This window comes from Nelumbo nucifera, chromosome 8 (genome assembly GCF_055504915.1).
Source record: "Nelumbo nucifera cultivar China Antique chromosome 8, China Antique-T2T, whole genome shotgun sequence".
In the NCBI taxonomy this organism is placed as follows: Eukaryota; Viridiplantae; Streptophyta; class Magnoliopsida; order Proteales; family Nelumbonaceae; genus Nelumbo; species Nelumbo nucifera.
Window position 1 is genome coordinate 21,273,026 of NC_142656.1, and position 17,228 is coordinate 21,290,253.

Here is a 17,228-nt window from a genome sequence, read left to right on the forward strand (position 1 = left end):
TTAGTTATTGAAATAATATTGTTATTTAAATTCTTAAAATATTAATTATTTATTAAATTTAATAATCCATAAAATTATAATTGTACTGTTATTACATAATTCGTTATTAAGTTTGTAAAATATTAAATTATTATTAATATGAATATTATGAATTCTATTATAATTACTTTTCTACTTTTAATTTTTTTTTAATTTATTACATAATTTCGTTATTTTAACTATTTAAAATTTTGTCATGTTATATATTTTGTTATTTAAATATTTAAATAATATGTAAAATATTTAATTTTTTATTTGAATTTTATTTATTTTGATGCTATTACGTAATATTAAATATTTTGTTATATTATTTAGCTATTTTTAATGTTTTTATTTAAGATTTTTAGTTATTGAAATATTTAAATAATGTTTTATTTTTTAATGTTAAATTTTTATTATTTGAATAAAATTTAAATAGAATAATTCAAAAAATTATAATTTATATTATTACTACATAATTTCATTATGAATTTTATAAGAATATTGAATTATTAATAATATGGGTATTATTAAATCTATTAATGTTTTGTGTTTTGAATAAATATTTTAAATTTAGTATATAATTTGGTTATAACATTTAAATAGTTCTAAATTTTTTAATTGAAACTTTTCTTTAGATAGATATAGATAAATAGTGGGAGAGAGGATAAATAGGAATTAGAGATAGTTTAGGAGATAATCTCTGTACTAAATTAGAGATAATTTAAGAGATAAATAAGAGTTAGAGACAATTTAGGAGGAAGTGGAGAAAAGTGGTGCCACTTGGCTAAACATTAGAAAATCAAATCCTTCCTTCTTTATGGTTGTTAGAAATAGTTAAGCATATGTGATTTTCTTATTGGTTTAATGGGTAATTATGTAGAATTAAAAAAATAAAAAAATTTAAAAAAACAGAAAATTATGAAGGGGTTTGAAGCAAGTGGATAGACCAATATATAGATAGATAGATAGATAGATAGATAGATAGATAGATAGATAGATAGTTAGATAGATAGATAGATAGAATGATAGATAGATAGATAGATTGATAACTAGCTAGCTAGATAGATAGATAGATAGATAGATAGATAGATAGATAGATAGATAGATAGATAGATAATCTATAATACAATTTTAATAAATATGAAAATAAAATAATAAATTATTTATACATTAACAAATCAAGTGTTTTTAATCAATTGTCGTATAGTACCTCTCAAATTTATAGTTTTATACATAAAATACAAAGAAAGCTAGGAAACCTTTTACATATTATCAATAAAATAATTGATTTGGAACAAGAAAAATTATAACCGATCCAATTTTTATTAGAACAAAATTATAGAACTAGAACCGCAATTAATCTGAATCTGTCACGTAGAATTGACCCATTGACTGCCCGAAGAGACCCACTCTAAATTTTGTCCTTTTTTATTTTTTCCCTTGTTTTCTCTAACAAGTAACAACATGAAAGCCCTTCACGAGCATCTCCCATTCATACACGTTATATATTTAATTAACTTAAATAAAATGGTAATATTACAAAGACCCCCTTAACTTTTATGTTGTAACAAATAACCCCTTGGCCATTAAGTCAGATAACGGAAAGTGTTAAATTACTAAAATACTCTAATAAGCTTTATCTATCATCTTTTTCTTACCATTTCTCTTAAAACTTAACCAATCTCAAAATACCTCACTTCTCATCGGCACTACAAGAAAAACGGTCTGTATCGGCAGTTTAGAGCCGATGGTCTTAATGACCAATGGATTTTACAATGGACCGGATTTAAACCGGTTTAATGATACAACAGATCCGTATAGGAAAAATGCGGGGAGGGTTACAACAATACTCACCATTGTTCATGAGTATTGCATAGGGACAACCATTGTTCGTGTAAAAGTTGGGAAGGAAATCTAGGGTTAGGATTACAACAATACTCACCATCTCTGAATTATTGATAGCACACTCACCTAAAAAGATACTCACCATGGTGAGTATTGTTGTTTGATTAAGCTTTTTACTTGTACCAGTATGTAGTCCTTGAATGGTCCCACCTAAACTGTAAGTAATTCAATGAGCTAGTTGAACTGTTAACCAGATGATTGGACTATTCAACCCATGACCTATCTATCTAGTTTGAATACGATAGAATTGGTTTAGTCCATAAACATTTTTCATAATAATATGAACCAAATCATGGTAGACGAGTAGGAGATTCCTAGGTGGTAGTGGGTTGGTTCATAAATGGTAGTATGAGACCTTTGCAATACTAGTAAACTATTTGTGAAGGGAGGAAACAAGCAAGGAAGTTGGACATGACATTCTATATGAGTAGTGTTACCATTTGATTTTTGCTTGGTTCGTTGCCTGAACCTACAATTTACCTCAAATACCCAATCAAACCCATTCAATCTTTCTGAAACATCCAAAACCCAAAAAAAAAAAAACAACTTTTAGCCCAAAAGTCTTCAGATCCACCGTTAAACCTACCCGATACCTATCGGATGGCCTCGATCAACCCCTCTTACACTTCAACCATTAGATTAGACACAACCATCGGACCGAAGACCTCCCAAAACACCTACCAAATTTTAGCTCAAGATTCCTCCATTTACCCTTTCATCAAGCAAAGATTCCATTTCATCCAATCACATTAACCTAAACACTCAAAACCAAGATTCCCTTGATCTTGATACATCCGAACCGATCAAACCACACCATTAAACTTTGGACACATAAAAACACCTACCCATAAAGTTTTAACCCTGGATTCCCCCATTTGTTCGTCCATCAAACAAAGATTTCATTCCAAAATATCCTGTTGACCTAAATTTCTACGATCTTGACCCCCTCAACTAATCAGACATTACCATCATATCCCGGACAACTCCAAACACCCACCTGTAAAATTTGAGCCCAAAGAACCTTCATTTACCCTTCAATCACACCAAGATTCCGTTTCAAGGCTCTAGATTAACCAATTCTAAGTCTGTTCGATCCGGGCCAGTTGGCCCAATCCTACCTTACCAATCACCTCAAACTACCTGAAAACTCTACCCTGTGAAATTTTAACCAAAACAAAAACCTTGTTTACCCCTTGATCACACAAGATTCTATTTTAAACCCTTAGATTAATCGAATCTAGCCCTTTCCTGATCTTCTTAATCCGGGACCATTTGGCCCAATCTGACCCCACCAATCAATTCAGAATGTCCGAAAACCCCACCCTTTGAAATTTCAGTCAAGAATGCCCTCATTTTCCCTTCTATCTAAAAAGATTCTATTTCGGATGATCTCATTGGCCCGCACATGCATGACCCCACTCCGTGATCAAACCCATCTCAACCCTCCATTTTTTTGCCCAAAAATCCCCACGACTGAATGAGAAGACCCGTTTGATCCCTTTTCTCAAATTTACTAAAATACCCCCTTCGTAACCCTAAAATTACCAAATTGCCACTAGCCCTATTATAAATACTAACCTAAATCTCTCATTCGAGCAAATCAGAAATCAGAAATTTTCATCGTCTTCTACCTTCCAACCCAGAAGGAGAGCAGCGGTGGCTCCGATTCCCCAAACATCCGACCGTTCTCTCTCCCTCTCTCTTCTTTCTTCTTCTTTCTTCTTCTTCAAAACCCACCATTTCCTCCGTTCCCTCTCCCTGATTGCAGCGGCGGCGGCACCCCCCTATCAGTCCGATCCCTTCCCCTTCTCTCACTCTCTTCCATTTCTTTTCTTCTTCTCTTCTCTCCCCTCCGCCTTCTTTCTCTCATTCTCTCACCGATGCTAGGCCATTGATAATGTGCTCATTTTTATTCTTTAGTCTTTTCACTCGAGAGGCTTCGTCGCACTGGAGGAAGAGACCGTAGGAAAGTAAGACACATTCAGTTCATTCCAACTTATTATTGGAGTAATGGGGAATACTGTCTTTAAAATCTTGCATGATCATATCGAGTATTCAAATCTGAAGTCAAAGGGAATACATGCGGCCTTCTTCTTCCTCTTTTTTCACAAAGGGAGGTGAATTAGGATCATCAAAGTTTTATTTCAAAGAATTTAATTGTAATTCTTGTAGTTCATCATCTTGGAACTTTGATACCACTAATCGCACGTTCCTATCTGTTATATATGCTTATATCCTTTACATTGATGTGGGTTCCTATTAAAAATAAGGTGTGTTCTACTAAACATCAAATCTGAATGAAGTTGGCAATCAAGATCCCCACCAGTATTCAAAAATCCCATTTTGAATTCAAAAATTTACATAATCTAATTGAACTCAGATATATAATTGATCAAATTAGGGTAAATTAGTCGAATCGAATTTTCATATCATCTGATTTAGTTCAGTAAATATTTGAATTTGATCAATTATATAATTCATGGGGTAAATTACAAAGACCCCTTTATACTATGCGGTATACCTAGTAGCCCACGACTATTATGTCAAACATAGAATGTGTTAAATTACCAAAATGCCCACTGGGGTATTCAGGGATGTCTTGTAATTTACCCTTATTCATATATATATATATATATATATATATATATATATATATATATATAATTAAAATATTTAAACAAATTATATATATATATATATGTAATAATAATAATAATTTAAAATAATTAACATGCCAAATTTGATTTGAATTTGGATGTTGACTGATTCAATTATTTAATTCGATCCATTTACACCCCCAATCAATTGAACATGGCAAGTGGGCAAGCACAGCTCGAACACCCCATGGCTTATGCTTGTCCAGCAAATTAGCTGAATGTCATGGCTTTCAATGTATTGTTATCTTGAATTAGATGAGGCAACAATGTGGTGGGGTCACAACAATAAATCGAAGGCCATGATTTCAGTTTTAGTCCTGTGCCAAAACCATGTCTCAGAAAAAAACAAATCTTTTTTCTCAAACCATAGTGAGATCTTTCAGTATTATTGAACAAAAAAATAAAAAATCCTTTTTCTCAATTTCTTGGTTGGGTTTCAGGCTTAGGCCTGAATGTGTTGTACTGATATAAATGCAAACTGATCTGGCCCATGAATATGTTTAGATGCAATCTGAATTAAAACTGATTTGAACAGGTTGGATGGTCTAATAAGACATTGAATTAGAGCAGTCTAGTCCAAAATATTTATCGGATTGAATTAAACCTGGTCCATCTATAATGAACATATTGGACCGGATCAGATTGGACCATTATCTGGTCCATTGACAGCCCAAGTTTCGGCCTACACCCCTGCGGCCACATTGCTAAAAAGGAAATACTTTTGTCCATTTTCTATTTCGTTTCTTTTTATGTAATTCTTCTCACGGGGAAAATATCCAAAGACAAATCCAGAATGAAATATGGATTGAGCAATAGCAAACTTGATATCTACCGAGTCCGGATTAGCTGCACCTGATGGTTGTGTTAGGGGCTGTTTAACCAATAATAATACCCAGTCAGCTATCAAGTGTATATGCCTTACAACCACTCCAATCTCTTACTTTGCCTGCATAGCTGACGTGGGGCGTTGTTATTGGTTAAATAGCCCTTAACGCAGCAATTCTCCAACTACGTCTAGCAGTTAGGTAAGGTTAATGGGCAAACTGTATTGATCTTGTTTTTAGGGTTCAACTGGAGCCAGTCTCCAACTATATTGGACTGAAGCCAGTTTGTGATATCTACCACTTACGTGAGATTTGAAAGGGGGAAAAAAGAATGAAAATCTGTACTTTTACTTGATAAATTAATGGCCAATCCAATCTGAACTATCAGTCGACGAATAGGATGAGCTCCATTTGTCCTTCTGTAACCATTTCTGATGGTGCTTGGATGCATGATGCTTATCTTAGACTGGTATCCAAGTTTGAACGAGGTTTCTATCAATGGAGAAACTGAGATCCAAATCTTCTGCTGGAAGTGGAACAAAATTAGGAACTTGGTTCATGAGATGCTGGTATAGTTGGACTTGGGCCTGAAAAGAAAATGCATGTCATAAATCATTAAGCTAAATTTGGGCCTGATAAGGAGTCGAGCCCATGTTTATCAGATGGGAAGTTACTAAGTCAGTGCCCCCAAAACCTCTAATGGATGTGCGTTAGCAATTAAGAATGAAATATAAGAGGGTCCAAATTAAGATTTGCTCCAATCTCTCTCTTGAATTCAATTTAGTATCGATTCTTCACATTTGAACATTTACTAGTCAATGATCACCCACACTGAGTATGAGCCACTGGGATGGAAATGAAAGGATATGAAGTGAGAAAATGTGCTGGAAGAGTGAAACCAGAACAGAGGAAACATAATTTATTCCACAAGTACGTGTCTGTATTGACCAATACAGGCTAGATATGACGCGATATAGAAGATATCAATTGTCATGTGTGAAACAGATGGGCACCGACCCCATTTCCACCTGTGACACAGGCCATTCACCGTGGAAATGAATACAATACACCCTGCATTGGAGATGGATATGTTCATGGGCTCGGCCCGGGTTCGGTTTTTGCCAAAATTTGAATGGGACCGCCCAAATCCCAAACCCAAAACAGTGTAATGCTGAACCCGATGGACTGCCCATGAAGAGGTCTATTTGAAGGCATCTTATTGGTACTTTAAACCTTGAACCTTGAGATTGCTATTATCCACAAAATTCAGGTCTCTATAACTTCACCTTACATTAAGTACGCTAGATACCACTGTTGAAATGTTGATTATATCAGGTTCTATTGTTGGATTACCAGTGCATGTATAATGGGTAACTTGGACTGTAGAATTTGTCATAGTTTTTTTTTTTTTTTTTTTTTTTTTTGCGTTACGTTAAGTACAATTAATGCATTAATTTTTTTTATGAACCTGGCAACTGTGATTATATATACCAGTATTATATATACATATACAATCTACTAATATTTAATTAAAGCATCAATAGTAATCAGTTACATCAAGTTGATAAAGTCTTTAAATGTAATCAGATTTCTATCAAGGTTAGTTAATAAAAGGAAGGTTTTAAAAATTGACCCGGAAATAGAATTGTTCTAGTTATTGGTTTTTGGGCCAGCGGTTCGATCGTTCGGGTCAAACAGTTCAGACGGTTTATATTAGGGCAATATAACAAATGCCAAATAGTATATGAGAAACAGAGAAAGGAGGATTGGAGGAGTGGAGAAAAGTCTTTTGTTGGCTGAGAAAGAAGAGAAGAAGGAAAGAAAGAAAGGAGAAAGGAAAAAAAAAAAAAAGGAAAAGAAGAGAAAGAAAAGGAAGGAAAGAAAAAGGGAAGGAGGGAAGAAGAAGGAAAAGGAGAGAATGTCCTTGAGCTTTGACAAATTTAATCGTCGGTAAACAGGAGGACACACGGCGAGAGAATCCAATTAGTATGTTTAGAACAAAGACGCCTGCAACAGTACAACTCCGTGGTCCGTCCGCCGTGAGATGGAAATGGCGACAAGCACGACGACGCGCGGTGAGGATGATGAGAACAAGGGTGAATTAACTCTAGGGTCGGTTGTCTTGGTCAATCCCTCCGTCTCAGACAACTGCCTTTCGATAGGATCACAGGACCACTAGATCTGTTGATGCAATCACACACTATTATATCGATCATTCCCCAATCAACACTGCAAGTAGTTATCAGAACAACGTATCCAAGTGGTGGTGGTGTCATGTCAAAGAAATTCTTGTTGCATGCTAAAGCCTAAAATTAAGGCCAATGGTCACTCCAAATTGTTGCTCATCGTTCCACACGAGTTTGGACTTAACTGCAAGTCATATTTAAATTTCATTCAATCATGTTAAAGTTTACCATCAGATTTAACCAATCATGTTGCACCATAGATTTCGTCATATATTTAAGTCTAGCTAGTGATCATATTAGATTTAGGGTTATTTTTTTTCATGAACCAACTTTAATGTAATTTTATATGTTTATAGAATAAAGAGTAAAAGAATTAAAGAATTGATCATGCATGGTAGAAATTCAAATATTGAGTTGGATGAGTAGAAAAATTAGAAAAAATATAGGATTAGAAATGAAGTTATCTGTGGGAACTTGGGAATAATTTCAATAAATAGAGTTGGTTCTGGGTCTGTAAGTATATTGGGTGTCTTCTTATTATCAGGTTTGGGACCAGTTTCAATCCTGACCAAGCTCAGACCCGACCCACCGAAAGCCCCAAGGCCTTCAAGGCCTTCCACAGTTCCACCCATTCACGTGTTTCACAGAAAGACAAAATCTTTTTTCTTATGTTGGACAATCCAATTTCTCATTGACTCATACAATTAATTAAGACCATTGAACCTGTATGAAGCCAGATTTAATGTTGTTCAGTAGTGTAGTGTCTGGAGATTTGATGAGTTTTCCCTTTCATGACTTAAGCTTTGGATCTTAATTGATTAGCTTGCATCATCTCTTAGCTAGAGTGATTTGGACATTCTTGCCTATGTTCCAATATTTCAACGCTGAAATTGATGAGAGGATGGGCGGAGGAGGCTGGTGGTAGGCGCGACGGTGAGACGGAGGAGGTAACCGACCGTGTGAACGAAGGCCCGACGTTGAGCCACCAATCACTAAAACATTAATAATGGTTGGCCCTCAATTGGGCAAACGTGCTACGACTTCCGACTCTGACTTATTGACTCTTGACTTGAAATTTGATTTTGCCCATCTCCTTGTCTTATTCCATGTTTTCCACCCAAATTGCCTATATTATACAACAGTGAAGAAGTTTGAATATTTATTTTTGTCAACAGAGGATGTATGAGGTTGGGAAGCCTATATATATAGATTATATTTTTTGCCACGTGGAGGGGTGATGTGGTGTAAACAAAATGTTCACATAGTTAGAACAGAGAGCTAATGTAGATTGAAGAAGTACAACATTAATACATTAATTATCAATTGGTTAAGTGGGTTCTCTATCTGACCAGAAGGGATGTTAATGCCCTCACGATATGGGTTATTGACTCACTTGATTTGTTCATGTCAGTTCCCTTACATGGCAAAATTTCCGACCTCTACATTTTAAAGTCTCTGCAGCTGAGACAAGACAAAATACACCAAGAAATTTTGTTCTTACTCATTCTTAGGGGATGAAATGGCTTTGCTTCAGAAAGGACTCAACCAAAGTTGAGAGTTGAGACCATGTCCAAATATGACCACGATTTTTATTTTACTGATGAGATTTCCTCAAGGGTTCTGTGTTGTACTGCTGTGTTAATATAAAACTTTTTTGGGAAGAGTGTAAATATGTTCCGGTGCAAAACCTTGTATATAATATTTTTAAATTTTGTATTAGCACTGCACATGCTTGTATTTGTTTTTGAGCCTTAGACTATGTTTGGTTGCAAAGCAATTTTATTTGCATTAGTACAAATGCATGAGAGTGCGAATGAAAAGAATGCAATTTTTGGTTTAATTTTGCTTTAGGTTTTACTTCATTCTGCTTCAAATCTTATATTACTTCATTTATACCGCAATTGAACAAAATAAGATAAAATAAATCAAAATTTACACTATAATCATTTGCATTATCATAGTTTTGCATCAGGTCAATAGATATATACTGCAACCAAGTACAGCCTTAAGAACAGATAAGTTTTAATATGAAATTGTATCTAGATCTGATTAATGCAAATTGGTTCATATATTCTTTCCAATACAACAGGAAACATAGATAAATGAACCTACTATATCATGATTCCGTGGGTGTATTGTTCCCCACAACTGATGATACATATGATCTTGCATTGGCTGTGTTGCCTCAATACAATATGTTGAGTTAAAATATCTAATTAAGGTCTGATATTTGGTGTCCAATTGTCCATATTTTATCTATTTATTAATCCAGCTAGAATCTGGGCTGGGTTATGGAGGGACTTGTGTAAATGATAATGTGCCCCTAGAAAAAAGTAAAAAAGAAGAAGAAAAAAAAAACTAATTAAGAAGGCAGAGTTTTAACTCAGATCTACACTAATAAAAATGAATTCCAGTACATCCTGTTTAATGATCCAAACATCAAGTTCAAAAGAGCATATAATAGAGGGAAGAAAGAAAGAAATCCACTCTTAACACTAATTTTACTCCTAGAATTGAGAAAATATGGTACGATGTGCTCAGCCCCTGGAATTATATTCATTGCTAGTTTTTCTTTCCTTCTTTGATCAATCCCCTCTGTGGGTTAGTCCATAGGGAATTCTATACTGACCTTGTGAGAAATTTGTTAATTTTCACCAGTAGATAAAGCAATGTCATGCAGTTAACTTTTGTGGGATGCTTTTAGATCCAAAGGAGGTTCAGATGTGAGAACTGATCTAAGTTTATTTTACTCTAAAGATGACCATCTAACCACCTCTTCATCTGAATCAAAATTCACAAAACATCATATAAAGCAATCTTTCAACAACACTAAACATTGCTCAGTTTTCTGACCATCAGAACCATTATCTCCAGCATGGCACCTGCTGCTACTCATGAAATCAAATCAACTCTTGCAACAAGAGTTTCTCAACCACAAAATTGAAAAGGGGTTGTCTGCCAAGAAAGATTACTTATTTTGGACTATTAGGCTGCCATGTTTGATCTTACATCGTAAATCAAATTGAACACTTGAGAAATACGAAAGGGTATTCCTTTAAATTAACATTATCAGATTGACTTATGACCTTATTTTGTCAACGTGATATACTTTCACATACAACCATGTATTATATACATCTTTGTATTGATCCACATTAGGATTAAAAAACAATATAAACAAGTAAGAAAAGAGAGGTATAAATATAAAAAGGAACACCGCCAAAATTAAAAAAAGAAGCATCAGTTTTTTCTTTCTGATGTTTAATTTTCCTTTTCTAAATTAGTTGCAAAACCTGTAAACTACAATTCCTCCAAGTGAGGGAGCTTGGTTTCTTTCTGATATGGCATGACTCATTGGGCCAGAAGAGAGAATTCTTTCTTGATTGGCTCTGAGGCCTCCTTTGCTTTTCAGCAAGTAAGTCTTTTCTACCTGGTAAGTGTATTTATCTATGTTCTTTTATTTCCCATGTAAATAAGGCAATGATCATTTTAGTCATAAAAATCCATTATTAAAAAGGGCATTTTTGTCCCATCCCATTGACCAACTTTTCTTCCTCTCAAAATCCAAAAAAAGAACACTCCCTTAGAGGATTCAAATTCCATTGCATTCCCTCATTTAACTACTGCCACGAACATGTTTAATTGAGTACAATTTCTTAAAATCTCTCTCTCTCTCTGAGTCAGAGCTAATTTTGTTTAAGCTATAACATATATCTCAAAAGTTTTGAAATGAACTTTATTGTTCATCTATAAATTTCTTTAAAAGTATTTTAATTTTGTTCAATTTCAAAATTTCCATTCTGTTTGTTTTAAGCATTTTCTAGTTGAGCTTCCTGGAAGTTGCATGCATGCTAATAGCCACCGTTACAATTAATATAATATACCTTTTATTAAATGAGACAACTTTATAATATAATCCACAGTAGTGCTAGCAGAAGCACGTGTCCCATTGAGGTATGGATTTGATTTAGAGTTTGTCAACTAACTTGTAGTAATCAGAAGTTTAATTCTTTTTCTTTCTTTTTTTTAATAGAGTTGTTGGCTTCCGATCTTTTTATAAGGGGTAATAGGTAGGAAGAATGGAGTGTTCTTTTGGACGTGTGGAATCATGTCCAATGCAACAATGAAAAGCATTCTCCTTTAATAATAAAGTAGAGATAATCAAGCAACAGAGAATTTGGATTACTCACTACATCAAGATTTGCACGCAACCAGCTCTCGTCATAATCAAATAACAAAGTCTCCGTGACTATGTTTAGCTATTCTTTGTATATATGTTCATCTGCACATGCTGTCTCCTCCTTGAATAGAGTTTTAGTGTATATCCAGCTTTCTATAATAGTCAATTAACAAAGTCTTCGTGCCAACAAACTAGATCCAGTTGCCCAATCACCCTCCCTCTCAATGGATTTGATGTGCCCACTTGCTTTTTTTGTCATCTAGTACTGTAGCAACAAATATGGACAGTCTGGTCAAGTCAGTATGTGACACAGTTTTTAAGGTTACGTTTGAGAATGATGCAATTAAGTGTGAATGCAAATATACAGTATAAAAGGGTTTCAATAAAGCATATGTCTTTTTTTATTAGAAATCTACTTGAATGTAAATTTATTTCTTTTTTATTGTTGTATTTGTACATCTTATTATTGATATAAATATGCATTGTCAAATATGTGTTTACTGTTATTTGTCAATGCATAAATATAATGTTGCCAAATACTGTCAAAAGTGAACCACAGTGCAAATTAACAGGAATCGGGATTTACACTCCATTTGCATCGTTTCCAAAATAGTCTTAAAAGTAAAACCTAGCAGTTGGTATCTGCTAATGCAGTAGTAAACATTGTTCTTTAGGCTGCATTTGGAAACGATGCAAATAAGTGTAAATGCAAATATGTAGAGTGTAAAACGATTCATATAAATTGCAAAGTTGGGATAGTTTTGCACTAACAAATTTATCTTCTTACAAAACAAACTTTTAACTGTAATGGATGCAAACATGAATTTCAATAAAGCATATGTTTTTTTTTTTTTTCATCAAAAGCCCACTTGAACGCAAATTTACTTCTTTTTTATTGATGTACTTTTGGCTCAATTTGGAAAGAGTACAAATGAAAATATATACAACACAAATACATACAAAATATAAGGTTTTACACTCTACATATTTGCATTCACACTTATTTGCATTGTTTCCAAACGTAGCATTTACATCTTAATATCAATGTAATTATGCATTGGTCTGTCATTTGTCAATGCATAAATGTAGTGTTGCCAAACACAGGCAAAAGTGAACCAGAATGCAAATTTACCCTGAACTAGGATTTACACTTCATTTGCATCATTCTAAACGCAGCCTTAGGCTCGATTTAGAAGGAATATAAATGCAAATATGTACAATACAAATACAAACAAAATAATACAAAATACAAGATTTTTCACTCTACATATTTGCATTTATACTCCTTCCATCAGTTTGAAAAAAGCACAAGTAGAGAGTGCAAATACAAAATTTATAAATAAAAAATACAAGGTTTTATACTGTATATATTTGTATTTGTATTCTTTCCAAACTAAACCTTAGCAATAGAAAATGGGAGCCGCTATTCAATTTCTAGTGGGTGTACCGTGTAACGGTTTGTAGTTTCAAGCTTTGATGAATTGGTATGAAGCCATTAACATCCAACTGGTTGGAAAGGAAAGATTATCTCAAGTGGAATCGGAGACAGTCACGACATCGCAAATATTATTTAGTTTGATGACCTTAAGTGGTTTTCATAGACCAAATTCATAAGCTATAATGGTTAAGATTTAAGAATGACAACCATAAAATTGCTATTTCTATTACTATTGTATGTTAGGAATTCATGTACAGTACTGTATAGAAACATGTTTCACATTATTTATGGTTTGAAAGCATAATATGATGTAAATGTTACTTCCACTTCAAGATTAATAGTCAATCTCAATAAATCGTTCAACCTAAAAGCTTAAGATGTTAGGTGAGGTCTCTAAATAGGTTTTTATTTTCTAACACATCCTCTTATGTGAAAGCCCATTGAGTTTGAAGCATGGGCAAATACAGAAAGCAATAATACCAAGTAATTCTAAGCGTGGCATGAGTGCAAATACACATACCAAAAGAGTATTCAAAAAAGGCTACTTTCGAATTTTGGTGTACCTTTTGATCGTATAAAGATTTTTGGCTTACCATAAAGACAGGGTAATGTTACAAGTGGATATGATTGGGTAGTGTGTTTTGTTTGGAGGAAAAAGTAGGAAAAGGAAAAAAACCTTTACAAACCTTACATAGGTTTTCTTACCTTTCCCTCTGTTTTCCTACTATTTCCTTCATCCCAAACATGTTGCGTCTACCTCGTGGTATGGAAGATTCACATAGGAAAGTTTTCATACTAGGTCTAGGGGGTGCAACATTCACAGCCCATGCGTACCAAATGAAAATACATACCAATAAGAATAAATGTTCATAGAATTGCAAAATTAGTCTTCTCCCCTTGTTAATCTTTATCATAAATTTATCGTTCATTCTAAATATTTATTCTAATCTTGACTTTGAATAGAAGTACATACTAATAAAAAAAGTAGACAAAAAAGGTTTCTTCTCAGAATAATATAATATAATATAATGTTAGGAGAGTCATTAAGAGTTAATTATTCAATGTGGCTTTGCTCTCCATAGAGCCAAGGTGCTTATGCTAGATGTAGTGAGTGGGTTAGCTGGATTATTGACAGAGAGGGTGCAGATGGGGCCCATTGATACAATGTGGAGAACTTGCCCATTTCTGGTTTGAAACTGCGTTTTTTTATCGAAAAAACGACAACAAAAAAAAAAATGTAAAATACTTATACCTCCCTTGACGTTGTTGAAATGTACTTAAACCTCTCCTCATCTTTAAAAGTTGCAAAGATCTCCCCTCACTTTTGGTGTAAAAGTTGCTTATTGATCCCTTCCGTTAATTGGCTTAATTGTAGTGAATAGAGAGTGAAAATTTTCCAAACGAGTGATTATCTTTGTGTGTTTACCAAAAAAATTAAAATTTCATATTACAAAATTACCCTTCTAGGATTATTTTGTCATCACTTGAAATAATTTCCGCTTAGTTCCTCTTTTCCAGTTCTGGCGCCCAACTCAATATTCTCAAGAATTCTACAAAAAACCATGTGTGCAAACAAAAATACCTACTTGTTGAAGGTGATTTCCCACAATTTTTTGAGTTTTCTTTGATTTTGTTAAGTTTTTAGAGGTAAATTTTTTTCATGCATTGAATATATTGTTAACCTAAGCTTTTTGTATTTTTTTTTCTTGATTTTTCTTGATCTATTATTGTTTATATAACAAGCGGGGCGAGTAAAAAGTATATATAGATCATACTTGAGTCTAGAACAGATCATACCTTGTTTTGTTATTGTTTATATTGGCAACTTCACTTTTTTTTTGATACCTGGGTCTACTCGTCAAGGGAGGTCTCTTTGCAACATTTAAAGGTGAGGGGAGGTTTAAGTACTTTTCAGAAACATCAAGGGAGGGAGGTTTAAGTATTTTACCCAAAGATGATTCATGGGTATTTTGGGTATTTAAAAGATTTTGAGCAATAAATATTTATTTCTGTTAAGTTTTTTAACGTGCAACCAACAGAAGGGATCAGTGAGCAACTTTTACACCAAAAGTGAGGGGAGGTCTTCACAACTTTTAAAGGTGAGGGAAGGTTTAAGTACATTTCAGAAATGTCAGGGGAGGTTTAAGTATTTTACCCCAAAAAAAAGAGAAAAAAAGAAACCATGTCCCTCTTTATGAATGATTCCTTAGGCTGTGTTTGGTTGCAATGCAAATAAATTTGTATTGATGCAAAACCATGGCAATGCAAATGATTTGAGTGTTAATTCTGACTTATTTTTGTTTCAAATTTTAGCTTATTTTGTTTGATTGCAGTACAAATGAAGTAAATTAAGGCATGAAGCAAAATAAAGTAAATCCAGAGCAAAATTAAACAAGAAATTGAAATTTTTACATTTGAACTCCCATGCATTTATACTAATGCAAAATAAGTTTTCACTGCAATCAAAGACAGCCTTATGACCAATTCAACTTTGGGTCATTCGGAAGCTCCTATATGAAATTGCGTCAAGATCTCCTAAGACTTAACACCTTGTAATAACAGGTAAAGTAAAATTCATGGGTGCGGTTTTGATTGGTCAAATTCTCAAATCTGAATGTTCTACTATCATATCTCAAATGTGAATGTTCTACTATCATATCTACCTACTTTCACATTTGAGAATTTGACCACTCAAACCACACCAGTGAATTTTAATAAATTATTAAGGTGGTCACCCCTCCACCTGGAGTAAAGTTTGGGGTTAAAAAACAAACAAAAACACCACAAGTGAGAAAGCTTAGCCTCTAACTTGTTTCAACTTATTTTCAGATTTCAGACCCAAATAATAGCTCTTTACATCAGACTCTAGATTTATCAAAACCACCTTAATCTTCTCCCCTTGTCAATCTTTGTTATAAATTTATCATTCTAATTAAATATTTATTCTGAGCTCGACTTGAATAAAAGTTTTTAGAAATACATACAATTTAGACAAATAGATTTTTTTAATATAATATAATATAATAATATAGTGTAACGTAATGTTAGAAGAGTGATTAAGAGGAAATTAATTTCTTTCTTTATTGTTGATTAATTCAATGTGTGGCTTTGGTTCCCATAAAGGGAAACTGACATTTATGCAAGACCTAGTCATGGGTTAGTGAGGTCAGTGACAAGGTGTACACGTGTTAGTGAGGTGATCAAGTTAACATTTGAGAACTTGACCAATCAAAACCACAACTGTCAAATTTTGATGAATTTGCCATTGGTTAATGTACACCTTAGTACAAGCGGTTAATGTACACCTTAGTACAAGGGTGAACTATATAAATCAATCCGTTTATAATTGGATTGTGGATCCACCTGTATCTTATCCACTTCAATTTGATATGAATGCATGTATATATATTACAATTAATTTATTTTATACCCATCGGTAAAGTTATTTTTAATTTATATGTTATAGTTTTTAACTTTCACTAAAGAGTTGTTATTTCAAATTTCATAAAATTTATTTTCTATATATTCTGTTCGTGACATATATATATATATAAGTCATTTTTAGCTCATTTTATAAATAAAATAGGGAAATTGTCTAAAACTCACATGAGTTTTCAATATTTCTCTTAAACTCACCACAACTTTTCAAAATGACTAAAACTCACCATGTCACTAACTTGACGTTAAACAGACTAACGGGTGTTAATATATTACCATTTTAATCTTCATAGAAAAAAATAAAATATTTACAAAATAAATCAATGGGTGTTAATATATTATCATTTTCAAATTTAGACATGAAAAAAGGAAAAAGTTCAAAAAAATATTTTCAAATATAAAATACATAAAAACATAAAAATTACAAAAAATATAAAAACTTATAAAAATTGCAAACAAAATAAAAAATTATTTTCAAATTATAGAAACTATAAAAATGAAAAACAAAATCAGAAAATAAAAATTGTAGAGAAAACACCAAAAATTATAGAAAAACACAGAAATTGCAAATAAATAACA